The sequence below is a fragment of the Ranitomeya variabilis genome, chromosome 2 (genome assembly GCF_051348905.1).
Source record: "Ranitomeya variabilis isolate aRanVar5 chromosome 2, aRanVar5.hap1, whole genome shotgun sequence".
Lineage (NCBI taxonomy): Eukaryota > Metazoa > Chordata > Amphibia > Anura > Dendrobatidae > Ranitomeya > Ranitomeya variabilis.
This window is the reverse complement of record NC_135233.1, coordinates 407479799-407501433: the sequence shown is the minus strand read 5'-3', so window position 1 is coordinate 407501433 and position 21635 is coordinate 407479799. Positions and strand designations below refer to the sequence as shown.

Here is a 21635-nt window from a genome sequence, read left to right as displayed (position 1 = left end):
AGCGTTTGGCAAAGGACCAATCCATAAGACTCAAAGCGGCGCCAGAGTCGACATAGGCATCCGCGGTAATAGATGATAAAGAACAAATCAGGGTCACAGATAGAATAAACTTAGACTGTAAAGTGCCAATTGAAACAGACTTATCAAGCTTCTTAGTACGCTTAGAGCATGCTGATATAACATGAGTTGAATCACCGCAATAGAAGCACAACCCATTTTTTCGTCTAAAATTCTGCCGTTCACTTCTGGACAGAATTCTATCACATTGCATATTCTCTGGCGTCTTCTCAGTAGACACCGCCAAATGGTGCACAGGTTTGCGCTCCCGCAGACGCCTATCGATCTGGATAGCCATTGTCATGGACTCATTCAGACCCGCAGGCACAGGGAACCCCACCATAACATCCTTAATGGCATCAGAGAGACCCTCTCTGAAATTCGCCGCCAGGGCGCACTCATTCCACTGAGTAAGCACAGCCCATTTACGGAATTTCTGGCAGTATATTTCAGCTTCGTCTTGCCCCTGAGATAGGGACATCAAGGCCTTTTCCGCCTGAAGTTCTAACTGAGGTTCCTCATAAAGCAACCCCAAGGCCAGAAAAAATGCATCCACATTGAGCAACGCAGGATCCCCTGGAGCCAATGCAAAAGCCCAATCCTGAGGGTCGCCCCGGAGCAAAGAAATCACAATCCTGACCTGCTGAGCAGGATCTCCAGCAGAGCGAGATTTCAGGGACAAAAACAACTTGCAATTATTTTTGAAATTTTGAAAGCAAGATCTATTCCCCGAGAAAAATTCAGGCAAAGGAATTCTAGGTTCAGATATAGGAACATGAACAACAAAATCTTGTAAGTTTTGAACTTTCGTGGTGAGATTATTCAAACCTGCAGCTAAACTCTGAATATCCATTTTAAACAGGTGAACACAGAGCCATTCCAGGATTAGAAGGAGAGAGAGAGAGAAAGGCTGCAATATAGGCAGACTTGCAAGAGATTCAATTACAAGCACACTCAGAACTGAGAAAAAAAAAAATAAAAAATCTTCAGCAGACTTCTCTTTTCTCTCCTTTCTCTGTCAATTAATTTAACCCTTTTAGGCCGGTCAAACTGTTATGGTTCTCAATGGCAAGAGAACATAGCCCAGCAAACATACGAACTAGCTCTTGGAAGGATGGAAACTAAACTGACCATGAACTAAACCTGCCGCACAACTAACAGTAGCCGGGTAGCGTAGCCTGCGTTTTATCCCTAGACGCCCAGCGCCGGCCGGAGGACTAACTAATCCTGGCAGAGGAAAATATAGTCCTGGCTCACCTCTAGAGAAATTTCCCCGAAAGGCAGACAGAGGCCCCCACAAATATTGGCGGTGATTTTAGATGAAATGACAAACGTAGTATGAAAATAGGTTGAGGTCCGCTTACTAGATAGCAGGAAGACAGAAAGGCACTTTCATGGTCAGCTGAAAACCCTATCAAAATACCATCCTGAAATTACTTTAAGACTCTAGTATTAACTCATAACATCAGAGTGGCAATTTCAGATCACAAGAGCTTTCCAGACACAGAAACGAAACTACAGCTGTGAACTGGAACAAAATGCAAAAACAAACAAGGACTAAGTCCAACTTAGCTGGGAGTTGTCTAGCAGCAGGAACATGCACAGAAAGGCTTCTGATTACAATGTTGACCGGCATGGAAGTGACAGAGGAGCAAGGCTAAATAGCGACTCCCACATCCTGATGGAAACAGGTGAACAGAGAGGATGATGCACACCAGTTCAATTCCACCAGTGGCCACCGGGGGAGCCCAAAATCCAATTTCACAACACAGGGGCTTATCTACAGCATTCTGTAATGCATTCTGTAATGCTGTAGATAAGCCCCCGATGTAACCTAAAAGATGAGAAAAAGAGGTTAGATTATACTCACCCAGGGGTGTTTGTTATGATCCGGTGACCTTGGAGCCGCATGAAACTTTCTCTGGAGTAGGTGGAAACTATACTGACCGCAGATCCTGAACTAACACCGCAACTAGAATTAGCCGTGGGGTGTGCCTAACAAACCCTAGACACCTCAACACAGCCGGAGGACTAAATACCCCTATAGATGGAAATAGGAATACTACCTTGCCTCAGAGCAGAACCCCAAAGGATAGGCAGCCCCCACGAATATTGACTGTGAGTAGGAGAAGAAAAGACACACGCAGGCAGAAAACAAGATTTAGCAAAAGAGGCCACTCTAGCTAAATAGGAAAGGATAGGACAGAATACTAGGCGGTCAGTATTAAAACCCTTCAAAAAATATCCACAGCAGATAATACAAAAAATTCCACAATCTAACTAAAGACGTGGAATGAATATCTGCAACCCCAGAGAATCCAACAAGACTGAGAAAATACTGACACAATCTAAGCTGGACAAGAAAACACAAAAGAATAGCACTGAATCATGAAGCACACAGCATGTGTGCCACAGAAAAAAAAAACAGACACTTATCTTTGCTGATTTGGCAGAAAGGCAGGAGGAACCAGGCAGACGTCCAACACCTCCCAACAACAATTGACAACTGGCAAGGACTAATGGATCCTGCACACCTAAATACCCCAGTCAGAACTGCAATCAGCAGAAACACCTGACCAGGACTGCAACTCAGGGACAACTGCATTACCACCTACCACCACCGGAGGGAACCCAAAAGCAGAATTCACAACAGTACCCCCCCCCCCTTGAGGAGGGGTCACCGAACCCTCACCAGCGCCCCCAGGCCGATCAGGACGAGCCAGATGAAAGGCACGGACCAAATCAGCAGCATGGACATCAGAAGCAAAAACCCAAGAATTATCCTCCTGGCCATAACCCTTCCATTTAACAAGGTACTGAAGCCTCCGCCTCGAAAAACGAGAATCCAAAATCTTCTCAACCACATACTCCAACTCCCCATCAACCAACACAGGGGCCGGAGGATCAACAGAGGGAACAACGGGCACCACATATTTCCGCAATAAAGATCTATGGAAGACATTATGGATAGCAAAAGAGGCCGGAAGCGCCAATCGAAAAGACACCGGATTAATAATCCCAGAAATCCTATAAGGACCAATAAACCGAGGCTTAAACTTAGGGGAAGAAACCTTCATAGGAACATAACGGGAAGACAACCAAACCAGATCCCCAACCCGAAGCCGGGAACCAACACACCGACGACGGTTAGCAAAACGTTGAGCCTCCTCCTGAGACAACACCAAATTGTCCACCACATGAGCCCAAATCTGCTGCAACCTGTCAACCACAGAATCCACAGCAGGACAGTCAGAAGGCTCAACCTGCCCAGAAGAAAAACGAGGATGAAAACCAAAATTGCAAAAGAAAGGCGAAACCAAAGTAGCTGAACTAGCCCGATTATTAAGGGCAAACTCGGCCAATGGCAAAAAGGCCACCCAATCATCCTGATCAGCAGACACAAAGCATCTCAAATAGGTCTCCAAGGTCTGATTAGTTAGCTCGGTCTGGCCATTTGTCTGAGAATGAAATGCAGAAGAAAAAGACAAATCAATGCCCAGCCTAGCACAAAAGGCCAGCCAAAACCTAGAAACAAACTGGGAACCTCTGTCGAACACAATATTCTCCGGAATACCATGCAAACGAACCACATGCTGAAAAAACAACGGAACCAAATCTGAAGAGGAAGGCAATTTAGGCAAAGGCACCAAATGAACCATCTTAGAAAACCGGTCACAAACAACCCAGATAACCGACATCCTCTGGGAAACCGGAAGATCAGAAATAAAATCCATAGAAATATGCGTCCAGGGCCTCTCAGGGACCGGCAATGGCAAAAGTAACTCACTAGCATGGGAACAACAAGGCTTGGCCCGCGCACAAGTCCCACAGGACTGCACAAAAGAACGCACATCACGTGACAAGGAAGGCCACCAAAAGGACCTACCAACCAAATCTCTGGTACCAAAAATACCAGGATGACCAGCCAACACGGAACAGTGAACCTCAGAAATCACTCTACTAGTCCATCTGTCAGGAACAAACAATTTCCCCACAAGACAGCGGTCAGGTCTGTCAGCCTGAAATTCCTGAAGAACCCGCCATAAATCAGGGGAAATGGCAGAAAGGACCACCCCTTCTTTCAGAATGCCGACCGGTTCAAGGACCTCAGGAGAATCAGGCAAAAAACTCCTAGAAAGGGCATCAGCCTTAATATTCTTAGAACCCGGAAGATACGAAACCACAAAATCAAAACGGGAAAAAAACAAGGACCATCGAGCCTGTCTAGGACTCAGCCGTTTGGCAGACTCGAGGTAAATCAGATTCTTATGATCAGTCAGGACCACAATACGATGCTTAGCTCCCTCAAGCCAATGTCGCAACTCCTCAAATGCCCACTTCATAGCCAACAACTCCCGATTGCCGACATCATAATTGCGTTCAGCAGGCGAAAACTTGCGGGAGAAGAAGGCACACGGTTTCATCAAGGAACCCACAGAATCCCTCTGAGACAAAACGGCCCCTGCCCCAATCTCAGAGGCGTCAATCTCAACCTGAAACGGAAGGGAAACATCCGGTTGGCGCAACACCGGAGCAGAAGTAAATCGGCGTTTAAGCTCCTGAAAGGCAGAGACAGCCGCAGAGGACCAATTCGCCACATCAGCGCCTTTCTTCGTCAAATCGGTCAAGGGTTTAACCACGCTGGAGAAATTAGCAATGAAAATTTGCAAAACCCAAAAATTTCTGAAGGCTCTTCACGGATGTGGGTTGAATCCAATCATAAATGGCCTAAACCTTAACTGGATCCATTTCCATAGATGAGGGAGAAAAAATGAAGCCCAAAAAAGAAACCTTCTGCACCCCAAAGAGGCACTTAGACCCCTTCACAAACAAAGCATTGTCACGAAGGATCTGAAATACCATCCTGACCTGTTCCACATGAGACTCCCAATCATCGGAAAAAATCAAAATATCGTCCAAATATACAATCAAGAATTTATCAATATAAGTCCGGAAGATATCATGCATGAAGGATTGAAAAACCGATGGAGCATTAGTGAGCCCGAATGGCATCACAAGGTATTCAAAATGGCCTTCGGGCGTATTAAACGCAGTTTTCCATTCATCACCCTGTTTAATACGAACAAGATTATATGCCCCCCGAAGGTCAATCTTAGTAAACCAACTAGCCCCCTTAATCCTAGCAAACAAATCAGAAAGCAAAGGTAAAGGGTATTGAAACTTGACCGTGATCTTATTCAAGAGGCGATAATCAATACAAGGTCTCAAGGAGCCATCCTTCTTAGCAACAAAAAAAAAATCCCGCTCCCAACGGTGAAGAAGATGGCCGAATATGCCCTTTCTCCAAAGACTCCTTAACATAACTCCGCATGGCGGTATGTTCAGGCACAGACAGGTTGAAAAGTCGGCCCTTAGGAAACTTACTGCCTGGAATCAAGTCAATAGCACAATCACAGTCCCTGGGCGGTGGAAGGGAACTGCTCTTGGGCTCATCGAATACATCCTGAAAATCAGACAAAAACTCTGGAATTTCAGAAGAGGAAGAAGAGGAGATTGACATCAAAGGAACATCATTATGAACCCCCTGACAACCCCAACTAGTCACAGACATAGACTTCCAATCCAACACAGGATTATGTACCTGCAACCACGGAAAACCCAGCACGATAACATCATGCAAATTATGCAACACCAGAAATCGACAATCTTCCTGATGGGCTGGCGCCATGTGCATGGTCACCTGTGTCCAAAACTGAGGCTTATTTTTAGCCAAAGGTGTAGCATCAATCCCCCTTAAAGGAATAGGGTTCTGCAAAGGCTGCAAGGGAAAACCACAACGCCTGGCAAACTCAAAATCCATTAAGTTCAAGGCGGCGCCTGAATCCACAAACGCCATGACAGAAAATGATGACAATGAGCAGATCAAGGACACCGATAACAGAAATTTAGGTTGTACAGTACTGATGGTAAATGAACTAGCGATCCTTTTTGTCCGCTTACTGCAGACTGAAATGACATAAGAAGCGTCGCCACAATAATAACACAACCTATTCTGACGTCTGTGTCCTTGTCGTTCTGTCCTAGACAGAATCCTATCACACTGCATTGGCTCAGGAATTGGCTCTGAGGACGACGCCACAGCGCGCATAGTTCTACGCTCCCGCAAACACCGATCAATCTGAATGGCCAGAGACATAGAATCACTCAGACCGGAAGGCGTGGGAAACCTGTTGTGAATTCCATTCTGGAGCTCCCTCCTGTGGTTGCTAATGGTATTTTTGTGAGTTCTGCCCTTGGGCTCCCTCTGGTGGTTTCGAGTGGAACTGCTGCTCCTTTGGGTAGCTCTGGCAGCTGCCTTCACTAATCGCCTTGCCTGGGTTTGTTATTTAAACCTGCTCTGGGCTTTAGTTCATGCCAGCTGTCAATGTCCTTGGCTTGGATTTGTTCTCTCCTTGGATTTCTCATATGGCCTGTCCTTGTCAGCAAAAGATAAGTTTCTACTAGTTCTTGTTTGTCCATTTGCTTTGGACACTATTGCTTTGCAAATTATGTCTCTTTTTGTCCAGCTTGTCACTATGTCATACTCAGGCTAGCTGGTAGCTCTGGGAGGCAGATTTGCCCCTCCACACCGTGAGTCGGTGTGGAGTTCATTTTTGTAAACTCTGCGTGGATTTTTGTAGTTTTTAATACTGACCGCACAGTATCCTTTTCTCTCTGTCTATCAAGTGTAGTATTGGCCTCCTTTGCTGAAAACTGATTTCATTTCTGTGTATGTCATTTCCCTCTCCACTCACAGCCAATATTTGTGGGGGGCTATCTTTCCTTTTAGGGTTTTCTCTGAGGCAAGATAGCTTTCTATTTCCTTCTTTAGGGGTAGTTAATTCTTAGGCTGTGAAGAGGTGTCTAGGGAGAGTCAGGAACATCCCATGGCTATTACTAGTGTTGTTGTTAGGATTAGGGACTGCGGTCAGTAGAGATACCACCTCCTCTGAGTTCGTCCCATGTTGCGTTTTAGCCACCAGGTCATATCAGTGTGGCCTCTTAACCACCAGGTCATAACAGAAACCCCACCATAACATCTTTAACGGATTCAGAAAGACCCTTTCTGAAAATAGCCGCCAAAGCATCATCATTCCATTTAGTCAACACAGACCATTTTCTGAATTTCTGACAATACAATTCTGCCGCCTCTTGACCCTGAGACAGGGCCAACAAGGTCTTCTCCGCTTGATCCACAGAATTCGGTTCATCATATAATAATCCTAAAGCCTGAAAAAAGGAGTCTACATTAAGCAAAGCAGGATTCCCAGATTCCAGGGAAAATGCCCAATCCTGTGGATCACCACGCAGCAGGGAGATGACGATTTTAACCTGCTGAATGGAATCACCGGAGGATCGAGGTCTCAAAGCAAAAATCAGTTTACAATTGTTTTTAAAACTCAAAAATTTGGACCTGTCACCAAAAACAAATCAGTAGTAGGAATCTTCGGTTCTAAAACAGGAGTCTGAACAATATAATCAGAATTACCCTGTACCCTAGCAGCAAGCTGGTCTACACGAGAAGCTAATTCCTGAACATCCATGCTAGCACAAGACTCCTCAGCCACCCATAAATAAACATAATCCAAAAACAAACCCAAAAACGGAAGTCAAGTCATATTACTATATAAACAAATAAGTTTTATTAAGTATTTAAAAACAACACATCTGAAGATTAAAAAAGTATTTTTAACAATGGAAACAACATGTGCAAATAAACCGCACAATACCGGTCATGTATCACAAGTCATATAAATATCCATACATTAAAGTATATAGAGGTGCATAAAAGGCCTGTTGTGGTAACTATCCCCTTTTGTGTAGCTGCAATTCTAAATACACAGGTAAATTAATAACAAATATTGGGATGTCCCAGCAGTCAACACTCCTATGGATGTACTAGGTGGCATACGTAGTATAAAGTGCATAGTGCCCCGCTCTTACCACCCCATGACTTCCATAGCAGAAACACAATTATCTATAGGGGAGTCCTATTCCTAGCCAGCAAGTGTAACTATCAGACCTCAGTCTTATTGGCCCTATACATCTATGCTTCATAAATTGGGTATAGGTAAAAAGCATAAAAGTGAAATGAAGCTGTGTTACATAACCTGTATGTGCGGTCCGGGTCGGGTGTCCGAGATGGAAAGCTGCCGGATAGCAAGGGGCAGCAGCGCTAGGAAAGCCTGCACACGCGCACCACCACCATGGAGCCTGGAGGATATAGAAGTGTGGGAGATATTGCCTGTGTATGACACTATAATCATATATCTAGTCAATGCAATAATATTAAAACAATTACAGTCTAAAAGCCCCACAAATATTCCTCTGCACAGGTGATCAATATCATGTGCTGTATTATTGCATTGACTAGGTATATGATTAGTATAGGGGGATTACTATTCTTAGTCAGGCTGCAGGACCTTTATCTCCATAGTAACGAGTCATGTGATAATCACATGACCGTCCTCGCATGATAATGTATCAGCAGCAGGTCCTTGAGGAAGCAGTCAACTAACAGCGAAACGCGCGTCGGGGTTTGGGTGCTGGCGTTTTAGTATCAGGTAAGATGATTTTCTGACTGTGTATCATGCAAATGAATTTGGGAAACCTTTGATAATTGTAATGTCAGATTGGTTTTGGACCTTGCGCTCTTGACCACAAACCATGCAACCCAGGGCATTAGTATAGACATAGGAATAGTATAATGACTGACGGCGCTTTTTCCTTATTCTAATGTGACTCTCTGAGCTCAACCAGCAAGTCCTCCTCTTACCTTTACTAAGTTTGTTACTGTGAATTGAGCTATACTTTGTACTGAACGCCACCACTTTTTGTGGTGTCCTTTATAGCACATGGTTTTATCTGTCTTTTTGTATGTCCATTATTGTGTCAATAGAGATTTTTGTACATTTTTTTTTAACCCCATTTATCCTCCTTTTTGAGATACAATGTTTTCGGAGTTATATGTAATCAATTGCGTCACTTTTGGCGTCCTATCTGGGTTTTGTTGTATTGAGCCAATTGGTCCCCGCACAGACTGGTCAATCCCTAGCCCCACAACCACAACACTACCTCAAACCTGACTCTATAAAAGGCCGGTGAGGGGTTTCTCATGCCTCCGGACAAACCAGAAGGGAAGCTGCAACACACTGCCAGCAAGGGGAGAGGAAGGTGTGCAGATGTTCACGGAGACCTACGGTGAGAATCATAAAGTCCATCAGTAAAGGGGAGAGAGGGAAAACTAAGGAGACCCAAAAATAAATGAAACTAAAATAACCTCCCAGGACCAAAAACTGGAAAAAAGAAAAGGTGCTGGAAAGGTGAAAAAACGGACACAGAAACAAATACTCCAATGTTCTGTGTTAAAATATCACCTTTAATATTTAGAGTAAAATTATCCAATAATGTGACTAATACACATACCAAAGTGTCCAATGTCCAAAGACACGTAATGAAGAAATAAACCTGGGAGGTGCCTATCCCTACCATATCCTGTAGTTACCCTTCCTGACTGCGGAGGTTGGCACCCTAAAACCTGCAAATGGTGCCCCCTCTCATCAACGGATCACTCTGTTAATAATAATAATAATCTTTATGTAGCACCAACATATTCCGCAGCGCTTGGCCCTGTTGTGGAGCAGGGGAAAGAGAAGAGAAGATGTCTTTGGACACTTTGGTGGTGGAATTTGTATTAGTCACATTATTGGATAATTTAACTCTAAATATCAAAGGTTATATTTTAACATAGAACATTGGAGTATTTTTGTTTCGGTAATATACAGATTGATATAGATACTCTTTTACCTTCTTTTTCTGTGAATACAGGTAAACAAACAGACACACAGCAAGAATATACGTAAGTGGTTTAAGTCTAGCAGGGTCTAAATGGCTGGTACATCCTGGCACAAATCCACCTTGAAGTATAGCCAGCAAGGAAGTGCAGTGAAGGGATAATATATAAAGCCTTACCCACAATGTGATCGGGAAACCAAAATGGGAAAATGGAAAACACCTGGAGAGGAGCAAACCAAGAAAAGACAATAAAGACAATAGGAACAATCAGCATTTGGACAGGGAAGGAATAGAGCAATAGCTCAGCAGACTGGGGACCTGACCATAAAGCAACAGGTCACCAGATCATATCCCCAAACCTAGCCATGACACATTTGTTGATTCAGACAAAGTGGTGACAGCCTGAGGTGACCACCTTTGGTTCTGACCTTGTAATGTCAAGATCTGTGAAAGGGAAGACAAAAGACACATGATAGAATATTAAGACGAGGAGAATAAGGAATAGAGCAGCTTCATAGGAAACACCCACCGAGCACTGGACCTGCAGCTGCAAAAGCAACCTGTCAAAGCATCTGGAAACTTTATTAGGAAACTAGAGAAGACAATGCAACTTCAATCATAGTACCATGATAAAAGTGTATCAAGTAATGAAGCCTTCTCCCTTTAAGAGTATTGGGTGAGCAGTTAATGATGAGTGGACCATTCATTAACGGTTATTAGAGAACGCGGCTCCAGCTTTGGATGATTGCATCTTTCACAGTATCAGAGACTCCAGGAAAGGAAAGAAATGTAAAGGAAGAGACCAGGACACAATTAGTTCCTCTGTGATAGATTTCCTGTAAATGAGCAGCACGGAGCAGGGAAGGGGCCCATGATTTAAATATGAGCCATCGCTCCAGCTCCGTATCAAAGAGTCCTGACACCGCTTGTTGTACTTGTTAATTTTCAGGATCATCTCGCAGATCCGGGGGGATTCAGCAGCACCGTAATTAGACCACAAGTGGCCGTCGCTTCATAGTCTGCAGCGGAGATACAGTATGGCAGAGGTCATTAATATTCCTCGTAATAAATGAGGTTCCAGAGATCTGAACAGTCGCTGTGAATGTGTAACACGGGGCCGGAGACCTTACCGGGGCAAAACCAGCCCGAAAATCGCTGCAGTCAGTCTCATGTTCACAGGTTCCCATTCTTGGCTGAAGGTATTTTGGACGGCGGTACGGGAACGTTCACACCAGCAGGCATGATTACACCGGTGGGATGTTGGTCATCTAGAGGATGAATACATTGTAACTAGGATTGATTTACTGGAACCCCTGAAAATCCTTTCCTCCTGCGCCCCGTCAGTCTTCTGTGGACTTCGCAACAAGCGCCCAGGAACCAGCCGGAGGTTCCTCAAGACACTGGATGGTAAATGGGGTGGGGAAGGTCTATGGCGCAGTAAGGAAGCAGGTGAGGACCTAGGAGGGCGTGAAGGAATTTATAGACCAAGAATCCCATGTGTGAAGGGAGTGTGTCAGCACCGAATGACTGTTCAAACCAAGTCCAGGCACTCGGTGCATCATGGCGGCCAAAGATTTCAGTGCAACTTCCTAAGTGCTTAGTTTTCATCTGTTTCTGTCTCTATAAAGCCAGAGCTGTCAATCATAGGAGAGGGGTGCAGATATAGGAAGACAAGTAGGTAGAAAGCTGCACCTCAGCGTCTGGCCGAGCTGTCACTCAGAGCAGAGTGGGAGGAGCTGCAGGGCGTTCAGTGCCAATCATTGTCTGACATACACAGGGAGGAGAGGGTTAAACATCTCCTTCTGCAGGCGCAGGGGTGACGAGAGACAGGACTGCGCCAGTGTCTGCATGATGGTGATTTCTGCGGTCACTTGTGGGTCTGGACTGGTAAATGTCATCACACGTTACACTGCGCACAGTCACTTAGCTGTCAGTTTAATGACTTCACGAGAAGAGAGTGACCCGGAGCCATCGGTGCCCGAACGTCACATTCGCTCCGCGTGTAAGAGATGGAATATTAATACATGATGATGTCTCCACTCCGGGAAGGCAAAGTGTACGAGGAGGTCGTCGCCAAGTTACAGACTAGAACACTACAACTCCCAGCATCTCCTGACCGCTCCCGCCTGGTACTTATGTAATAGCCAGAGAACCAAACATTTAGAGAGCTATGATCTGGACAAGTTGGACTAAGCCTTAAAGGGAGGCTGGCAGCACAAACTGACTGCTCCAACTAAGCACTGGCACTCTCGGGCTCAGCACTCCCTCAGACTCAGGACACCCTCGGGCTCAGGACACCTTCGGGCTCAGGACACCCTCAGACTCAGGACACCCTCGGGCTCAGCGCACCCTCAGACTCAGGACACCCTCGGGCTCAGCGCACCCTCAGACTCAGGACACCCTCGGGCTCAGCGCACCCTCAGACTCAGAACACCCTCGGGCTCAGCGCACCCTCAGACTCAGGACACGCTCGGGCTCAGGACACCCTCGGGCTCAGGACACCCTCGGGCTCAGGACACCCTCGGGCTCAGGACACCCTCAGACTCAGGACACCCTCAGGCTCAGTGCACCTTTGAGTAAATGAAGTTACAGATAATTGCACAGATCCGGCATCCAGGAGTCTAGGAAAGCCCATGTGCATCCTGCAATCAAGACCACTGAGGTCACCCAGCTTTCCCAGAAACAGAAACCTCACCCCCAAAACTCTGCCCCGCTATAAAATGTAAACAGGTCCATAGAATATTAGACTGAAGGAGGAGTATTGGCTGACTTTTTGTGTTGGGCGCATGTAACCTGTGATGGGCAGTTTTTGTGTCGTTTTATTCCGCGCTGTTCAGTGACGTATAATGACGTCCGCGCCTGTGACCATTCTGGTAAGCTGTGCGCCCGGTGCTGCGCACGTGATCTGCATACTACAAGGACCAGCGTGTCTGTATTAAAGGGGAGAGCAGATTGCCTTCTGTTACAGCATCTTCTGGTCATCATTTCCACGCCACCATAAATCCGCTCTGTTCCCAGCGTGCTGCAGGCCGCAGACTAGATCCCTCTCCCCTATACAGATCCCAGTCCAGACTAGACTTACCCTATATACACAATGCAGACTAGATCCCTCTCCCCTTTACAGATTCCAGTCCAGACTAGACTTACCCTATATACACCCCACAGACTAGATCCCTCTCCCCTATACAGATCCCAGTCCAGACTAGACTTACCCTATATACACACTGCAGACTAGATCCCTCTCCCCTTTACAGATTCCAGTCCAGACTAGACTTACCCTATATACACCCCACAGACTAGAACCCTCTCCCCTATACAGATCCCAGTCCAGACTAGACTTACCCTATATACACCCCACAGACTAGATCCCACTCCCCTATACAGATTCCAGTCCAGACTAGACTTACCCTATATACACCCCACAGACTAGATCCCTCTCCCCTATACAGATCCCAGTCCAGACTAGACTTACCCTATATACACACCACAGACTAGATCCCTCTCCCCTATACAGATCCCAGTCCAGACTAGCCCTACATACACACCACAGACTAGATCCCTCTCCCCTATACAGATCCCAGTCCAGACTAGACTTACCCTATATACACACTGCAGACTAGATCCCTCTCCCCTTTACAGATTACAGTCCAGACTAGACTTACCCTATATACACCCCACAGACTAGATCCCTCTCCCCTATACAGATCCCAGTCCAGACTAGACTTACAGTACCATATATACACACCACAGACTAGATCCCTCTCCCCTATACAGATCCCAGTCCAGACTAGACTTACAGTACCATATATACACACCACAGACTAGATCCCTCTCCCCTATACAGATCCCAGTCCAGACTAGACTTGCCCTGTATCCACACCCCAGATTAGACCCCCCTCCCCTATACGATCCCAATTGGCAGCGATATTCAAACAACAGCCGTTTCTCATTTACAAATGTCCGTGCCTGGTTTACTATGCAGTCATAAACCATGGTAGGGCATTACACTACCGACATCCAGTCCACTTCAGTTGGAGTTATGTTCATACAGTTCCATACCTGACGCCCGTCAGGTCACAGTTCCCCATGCTCTAGGTTACCTGCTTAACAGATGCTCGGGTTTTCTCAGCTTGGACTCATAGGCTATGTGCACACTTTGCGGATTTTGCTGCGGATCCGCAACAGTTTCCCATGAGTTTACAGTACAATGTAAAACTATGGGAAACAAAAAACGCTGTGCACATGCTGCGGAAAAAAAAAGCGCGGAAACGCAGCGGATTACATTCCGCAGCATGTCACTTCTTTTCTGCGGATTTTCACCTGCTCCAATAGGAAAATGCAGATGAAAAACCGCATAAGAATCTGCAGTAAAAACCGCGATAAATCCGCAGTAAAAACCGCGACAGGTTTTCACTGCGTATTTTGGAATTCCGCTGCGGAAAAATCCGCAGTGGAATCCGCAAAGTGTGCACATAGCCATATACTGTAGGTCCTGTCAGTAGTTCTGACCCTCAGTGCTCCCTGGACTCTCAGGAGCACTAGTCAGCTCCAGTCTCACACATGGACATCTCCCATGTGGTGCAACCAGGAAACCATATAGGACCTTCCTGATGTCATTGGAGCACACCCCTTGGGAGGTACACTACCATTCAAAAGTTTAGGGTCACCAAAACAATTTTGTGTTTTCCATGAAAACTCATACTTTTATTAATCAAATGAGTTGCCAAATGAATGTAACATCTAGTCCAGACATTGACAAGGTCCGAAAAAAATTTTTTTATTTGAAATAATTTTCTCCTTCAAACTTTGCTTTCGTCATAGAATGCTCCTTTGCAGCAATTCCAGCATTGCAGACCTTTGGCATTCTAGCAGTTAATTTGCGGAGGTAATCTGGAGAAATTTCCCCCCATGCTTCCAGAAGCCCCTCTCACAAGTCGGTTTGGCTTGATGGGCACTTTTTGTACCATACGGTCAAGCTGCTCCCACAACAGCTCAATGGGGCTGAGATCTGGTGACTGCGCTGGCCACTCCATTACAGATAGATACCAGCTGTCGGCTTCTTCCCTAAGCCAAACTGTTTTCAGCTGTGCTAACAAACTTGCACAAGGGTTTTCAAGGGTATTCTAACCATCCATTAGCCTTCTTACACAGTTAGCAAACACAAAGTACTATAAGAACACTGGAGCGATGGTTGTTGGAAATGGGCCTCTATATACCTATGAAGATATTGCATTACAAACCAGACGTTTGCAGCTAGAATAGTCATTTACCACATTAACAATGTAGAGCGTGTATTTCTGAATCATTTAATGTTAGCTTCATTGGAAAAAACTGTGCTTTTCTTTCAAAAATAACAAAATTTCTAAGTGACCCTAAACTTTTGAATGGTAGTGTATGTGGTTAACGAGTCCCACCCATCACTTTCTGGTTAACCCTTAAATCCAGCCCTTTACTAAAATACAGGTTTGTGTGACTACAAAACCCAGCAACCTGTCCTGGATTCAGATCGCCGCAGACCTCTGTCTGTGCGATACATACCTGTCTCTCAATAGATCACTACTTGGTGCATCACACTGTATTCAGATGGCAGATTAAACCCCCTTTCCCTATACAGATCCCAGTCCAGACTAGACTTACCCTGTATAAGATTATTATTATTCATTTTTATAGCGCCATTTATTCATGTGAAAAAGGGTAATGCAAATGAGTAATACAAGGCACACACCAGTACAGAAGGAGAGAGGACCCTGCCCGCGAGTTCTCACAGTCTACATGGGATTGGTGAGGATACAGTAGGAGATGGTAGAGCTGGTCGTGTGGCAGTTCAGTAGACTGAGGATCACTGCAGGTTGTAGGCTTGTCGGAAGAGGTGAGTCTTCAGGTTCTTTTTGAAGGTTTCTATGATAGGCGAGAGTCTGATGTGTTGTGGTAGAGAGTTCCAGAGTATGGGGGAAGCGCGGGAGAAGTCTTGGATGCGGTTGTGGGAGGAAGAGATAAGAGGGGAGTAGAGAAGGAGATCTTGAGAGGATCGAAGGTTATGTGTAGGTAAGTACCGGGAGACCATGTCACAGATGTATTGAGGAGACAGGTTGTGGATGACTTTATATGTCATTGTGAGGGTTTTGAACTGTAGCCTCTGGACAATAGGAAGCCAGTGAAGGGCTTGGCATAGGGGAGAGGCTGGGGAATAGCGGGGAGACAGGTAGATTAGTTGGGCAGCAGAGTGTAGGATGGATTGGAGTGGTGCCAGAGTGCTAGAGGGGAGTCCAGAGAGTAGGAGGTTGCAGTAGTCAAGGCCGGAGATGATGAGGGCGTGCACGAGCATTTTTGCAGTTTCTTGGTCAAGGAATGTATGAATCCGAGAAATGTTTTTGGGTTGGAGTCGGCAGGAGGAGACAGAACTTGGATATGTGGCTTGAAAGAGAAGGCAGAGTCGAGGATCACCCCGAGGCACCGGGCGTGTGGGACTGGGGAAAGTGAGCAGCCATTGACATTGATGGATAGGTTTCGTGGAGGGGTAGAGTGAGATGGGGGAAAGATGATGAATTCTGTTTTGTCCATGTTCAGTTTTAGAAAGCGAGTAGAAAATAAAGATGAAATAGCGGACAGACAGTGTGGGATTTTGGTAAGTAAGGAGGTGAGGTCAGGTCCGGATAGTAGATCTGCATGTCATCGGCGTAGAGATGGTACTGCATACCGTAGGATTCTATGAGCTGTCCCAGGCCGAAGGTGTAGATGAAGAAGACTAGAAGTCCTAGAAATGAGCCTTGGGGAACACCGACAGACAGGGGGCGAGGTGAGGAGGTGATGTCGGGGAGGGAGACACTGAATGTTCGGCCTGTTAGATATGATGAGATCCAGGGCCAAATCTGTATATACTCCCTAGGCTAGATCCTTCTCCCCTATACAGATCGCAGTCCAGACTAGACTTACCCTATATACACACTGCAGACTAGATCCCCCTCCCCTATACAGATCCCAGACTAGACTTGCCCTGTACACACATCCCAGATTAGATCCCTCTCCCCTATACGATCTCAGTCCAGAATATTTACACCATATTTACACCATATGCACACCCAGACTAGACCACCCCTCCCCTATACAAATCCCAGTCCAGACTAAACTTACTTTGTATACACAGACGAAATCCCTTTCCCCTATACAGATTTTATACTTGCCCTGTATACACACCCCAGACTAGACACCCCTCCCCTACACTGATCCTAGACTAGATTTACCATGTATACACCCCCAGTTTAGACCCCCCTCCCCTATACAATCCCAGTCCAGACTTACCCTCTATATACATTCCAGATTAGACCCCCCTCACCTATACAGATCCCAGTCCAGACTAGACTTGCCCTGTATCCACACCGCAGACTAGACCCTTCTCCCCTATGTGATCCCAGTCCAGACTAGACTTACCCTGTATATACACCCCAGATTAGACCCCCCCTCACCTATACAGATCCCAGTCCAGACTAGATTTACCCTCTATATACACCCCAGATTAGACACCCTCTCACCTATACAGATTTCAGTCCAGACTAGACTTACCCTGTATATACACCCCAGATTAGACCCTCCCTTACCTATAGGATCCCAGTCCAGACAAGACTTGCGCTGTATACACTCCAGATTAGACCCCCCCTCACCTATACAGATCCCAGTCCAGACTAGATTTACCCTCTATATACACCCCAGATTAGACCCCCTCTCACCTATACAGATTTCAGTCCAGACTAGACTTGCCCTGTATACACTCCCCATCTATAGGGGCACTATACCATTGCAGGCTGTATGATACCGATGGCTTTGGTTGGTCAGGACCGGATGGTGAATAGCTCACTGAGGGAGACCACCAATCAAACATAAAAAGTCTTTTAGTGAGATTCAACTTGGAGAGAACGATGCTTAATAGGCAGCGGGTGCATAACTTCACAAATGTTTGTGTAAGAACATGGAGCATCGTCGAGCACATTCTCGCTTTCCTCCTCTAGGCTCGCTTGTTTCTGCCTCACTTAGTTCCTCTGTCTTCACCACATCCCAGCACAGAACTTCAGAAACTTCCCCAGGCCCCACTAACGACACTGCAGTCCTGTAAGTCAGAGTCAAACTCCAGCCCGCGGTTCTGCGTCCCCTTACCGGAGCTAGTTTACCACTATGGCCTTTATTTAGCACTCTGTTTGCTGAGGCATTGTAACTCCCGCCCGGGGCTGTCTCTTCGTCTTGTGTTCCCAGTTCCGTCCTGGGCCATTATCTCTTTAACTTGCGAATTTGGGGCTGCACTGCTTGGTGTCCTGTCCCAAGACCAGTCTCCAGTTGACACTCTGTCCTTCCATCATAGCTGCTCAGGATCATGCTGTTCTCTGCCTCGGTCTCCACCCACGTCATGCGTCTCTTCTGACGGGTCAGATCTTAGGTCTGTTTCTATGGCCTGCTGGGCCTTATCTGACGTCCTGACATGAAACGCCCTCTGCCCTTTCAATTTATCCCCTCCCACTCTGGGCTAGTCCCAGCTATTAACGCTGACTCTCCCTTCTGTCGGACAGATTACAACACCAAGACTAATAACGCATGTCACGATACACACTATACATAATAACAGTACTCGTGGCTTCAAGGAGGAACATGGACAGTATGTCCTTCTCCTTACACAGACCCCTTTGCTTACTTGCACTGACTGACTTGCACCAGTCCCGGTTCCTGCGCTGCCCCCGCACCTCTTTACTTCAGACATGTGATAGGAATTGGGGGTAGAGAGACGCCCGGGAATAGGGAGAGGTGAGCATGTAGGACATCCGGGGTGGGGGTCCTGGCCCCTCCAGGAGTTCGGGCCTTTTCCTGGAGCCTCCCATCGTATCACAGCGGGAAACTCTCCTGCAATCTGAGAGACCAGCTGCAGACAATGGAAAGAGATTATTGCTTCCATTCCTTCCTCGATGTCCGATAATCCGGCATCAGCATCCAGAGACATCGGCATTGGAGAAACGTTCTGCAGATTTACTGTGAGACGCGACTGACAAGTAGGTCAGACCCTCGTGTGATTGAAAGACTTGTGCATAAAGAATGAGGTGTGCGCACAGCGAGGCGGCCGCCATCATCGCCCTCCGCAGAGAATCCTGCGGCCGCTTTTCATGCCTGTGTAACTTTCTATAAAGCTGACCCGGCTTTTCTGTAGTGTCTGTATCTCCAGGCGTTCTTTCATATCAAGGGCTCAGCTCTTCACTGTAACACTCGCTGGATCCCGGCCTACACTTCACCGCAGCGAAAGAATATCAGATAATATATACTGTCCATACAAAGACTATGGGGAGCAGAGGATTCATCATCCAGATCACACTCTCATCATTCACTGCACTGATACATTGTCACATCCGCATGACGACACAAAGTATCGCTGCACATAGATCAGCGCCATATACTATGAGTATAACTGTTTATCTGCCCGCAACCCGACCTGAAAGATAAGAAAAAGAGCTTTTATTATACTCACCTGCGGGGCGGTTCGGTCCGAGGGGTGTCACTAGTCTTGGTCCAGTGCCTTACATCTTCTTACGATCACCACCCTCCTTCTTGCTTCATGTGGATGACGTGTCCCTACATCATCCACAGAGTTTCCCCAGCATCACATGTGGAGGCACCGAGAAGGATCAAAGAGCCCTCAACAGTCGTCCTGTTCCCTTTGTTGAAAAGTTCCCCCAAAGTATGATGTTTCCCCCACCATACTTGGGATGGTGTTCTTGGGGTTGTACTTATCCTTCTTCCTCCAAACATGGCGAGTGAAGTTGATCCCAAAAAGTTCTATTTGGTCTCATCTGACCACATGACCTTCTCCCATGCATCTTCTGAATCATCCAGATGGTCAGTGGGGAACTTCAAACTGGCCTGGACATGTGATGGCAAGAGCAGGGGGACTTTGTGTGCCCTGTATGATTTTAATCCATGGCGGTGTAGTGTGTTACTAATGGTAATGTTTGAGACTGTATTCCCAGCTCTCTTCAGATCATTGACAGTTCCTCTCGTGTAGTAGTAATAATAATAATGATAATCTTTATTTTTATATAGTTCTAACATATTCCGCAGCGTGTAGTTCTGGGCTGATTACTGACCTTTCTCAGAAACATCCTTACACCACGAGGTGATATCTCCCATGCAGCCCCAGACCAAGGAAGATTGAAGGTCATCTTATGTTTCTTCCATTTTCTAATAATTCTGCCAACAGTTGTTGTCTTCTCACCAAGCTGCTTGCCTATTGTCCTATAGCCCATCCCAGCCTTGTGCACATCTACAATTGTGTTCCTGGTGTCCTTAGACAGCTCTTTGGTCTTGGCTATGGTGGAAAGGTTGGAGTATGATTGATTGTGCGTGACAGGTGCAACCTCCAGGTGTTATCCCCCTTAGCAGCTCAAATACCTTCCACCCTGGTTATTATGCTCCTAATGTGAAGAGTCCTGCATCAGATCTTCATTGGTCTGCATGATTTATTATTTTATGTCAATGTTGCAACTCTGGAGGAAAATAGAGATTTGCGGAAATGACCGCAATACTGATTTATACCACATGACGGGGCTCTAGGGTATGTCATGTAACTGAAAATTGCTTTAGAAGAATGGTTCTAGGGATAATTTCCTTTAACAGCAAACCAAGAGGTAAGAGGCGGAGCTGCGAGTAAAGATGTCAATGTGCGGATTGCACAGATGCAGCAGTAATGGGATAAACGTTATATATGCTGTCTAACTCAGGACTGGAAGGTTCACACGCCACCAAAGTCATCCTCACCAGCAGCATTATCTGTGACTGCCTCATTGCTCAAATTGTGGCTGTCCCTACTGAGCCTGGAGCTGCCAGGTGGCAGTGAGAGTCACAAGGCGGCAGAAGTAGACACAACGTGGCAGAGGGAGCCACAAGACTTCAGTGGGAGCCACGAGGTGGCTGAGGGAGCCACAAGACTTCAGTGGGAATCATACCACTCCAGTAGGAGCCATAAGATGTTGGTTGGAGCCACACAACGTCAGTGGGAGCAACAAGAGGCCAGTAGGAGCCACGACACTCCACTGGGAGCCATGACACTCCACTGGGAGCCATGACACTCCACTGGGAGCCACAACACTCCACTGGGAGCCACAAGTTGTCAGTGGGAGCCACGAGGTGGCAGAGGGAGCCATGAAACTCCAGTGTTAGCCACAAGATGACAGAGTCAGCCGCAACATTCCGGTTGAGCCAAAAGAGGTCAGTGGGAGCAGTAAGGTGATAAATGACAGTGGGAACCACAACACACCAGTGGGAGCCACAAGATGTCCAAGTCAGCCGCATTCCAGTGGGAGCAGCAAGGAGGTACAGTCATATGAAAAAGTTTGGGCACCCCTATTAATCTTAAGCTTAATGTTTTATAAAAATGGTTTATTTTGCAACAGCTATTTCAGTTTCATATATCTAATAACTGTTGGACACAGTAATGTTTCTGCCTTGAAATGAGGTTTATTGTACTAACAGAAAATGTGCAATCTGCATTCAAACAAAATTTGACAGGTGCATAAGTATGGGCACCCTTACCATTTTCTTGTTTTAAATACTCCTACCTACTTTTTACTGACTTACTAAAGCACTTTTTTGGTTTTGTAACCTCATTGAGATTTGAACTTCATAGCCAGGTGTATGCAATCATGAGAAAAGCTACTTAAAGTGGCCACTTGCAAGTTGTTCTCCTGTTTGAATCTCCTCTGAAGAGTGGCATCATGGGCTCCTCAAAACAACTGTCAAATGATCTGAAAACAAAG

The 21635-nt window shown here is 46.2% G+C and overlaps 1 protein-coding gene across 1 annotated transcript in view; it reads left to right on the top strand.

The window, feature by feature from the left end:
• Window positions 1–21635, top strand: part of DIAPH2 (diaphanous related formin 2) — a 1729654-nt gene that overhangs the window by 1684224 nt on the left and 23795 nt on the right. The gene's annotated exons all lie outside the window — the stretch shown is intronic.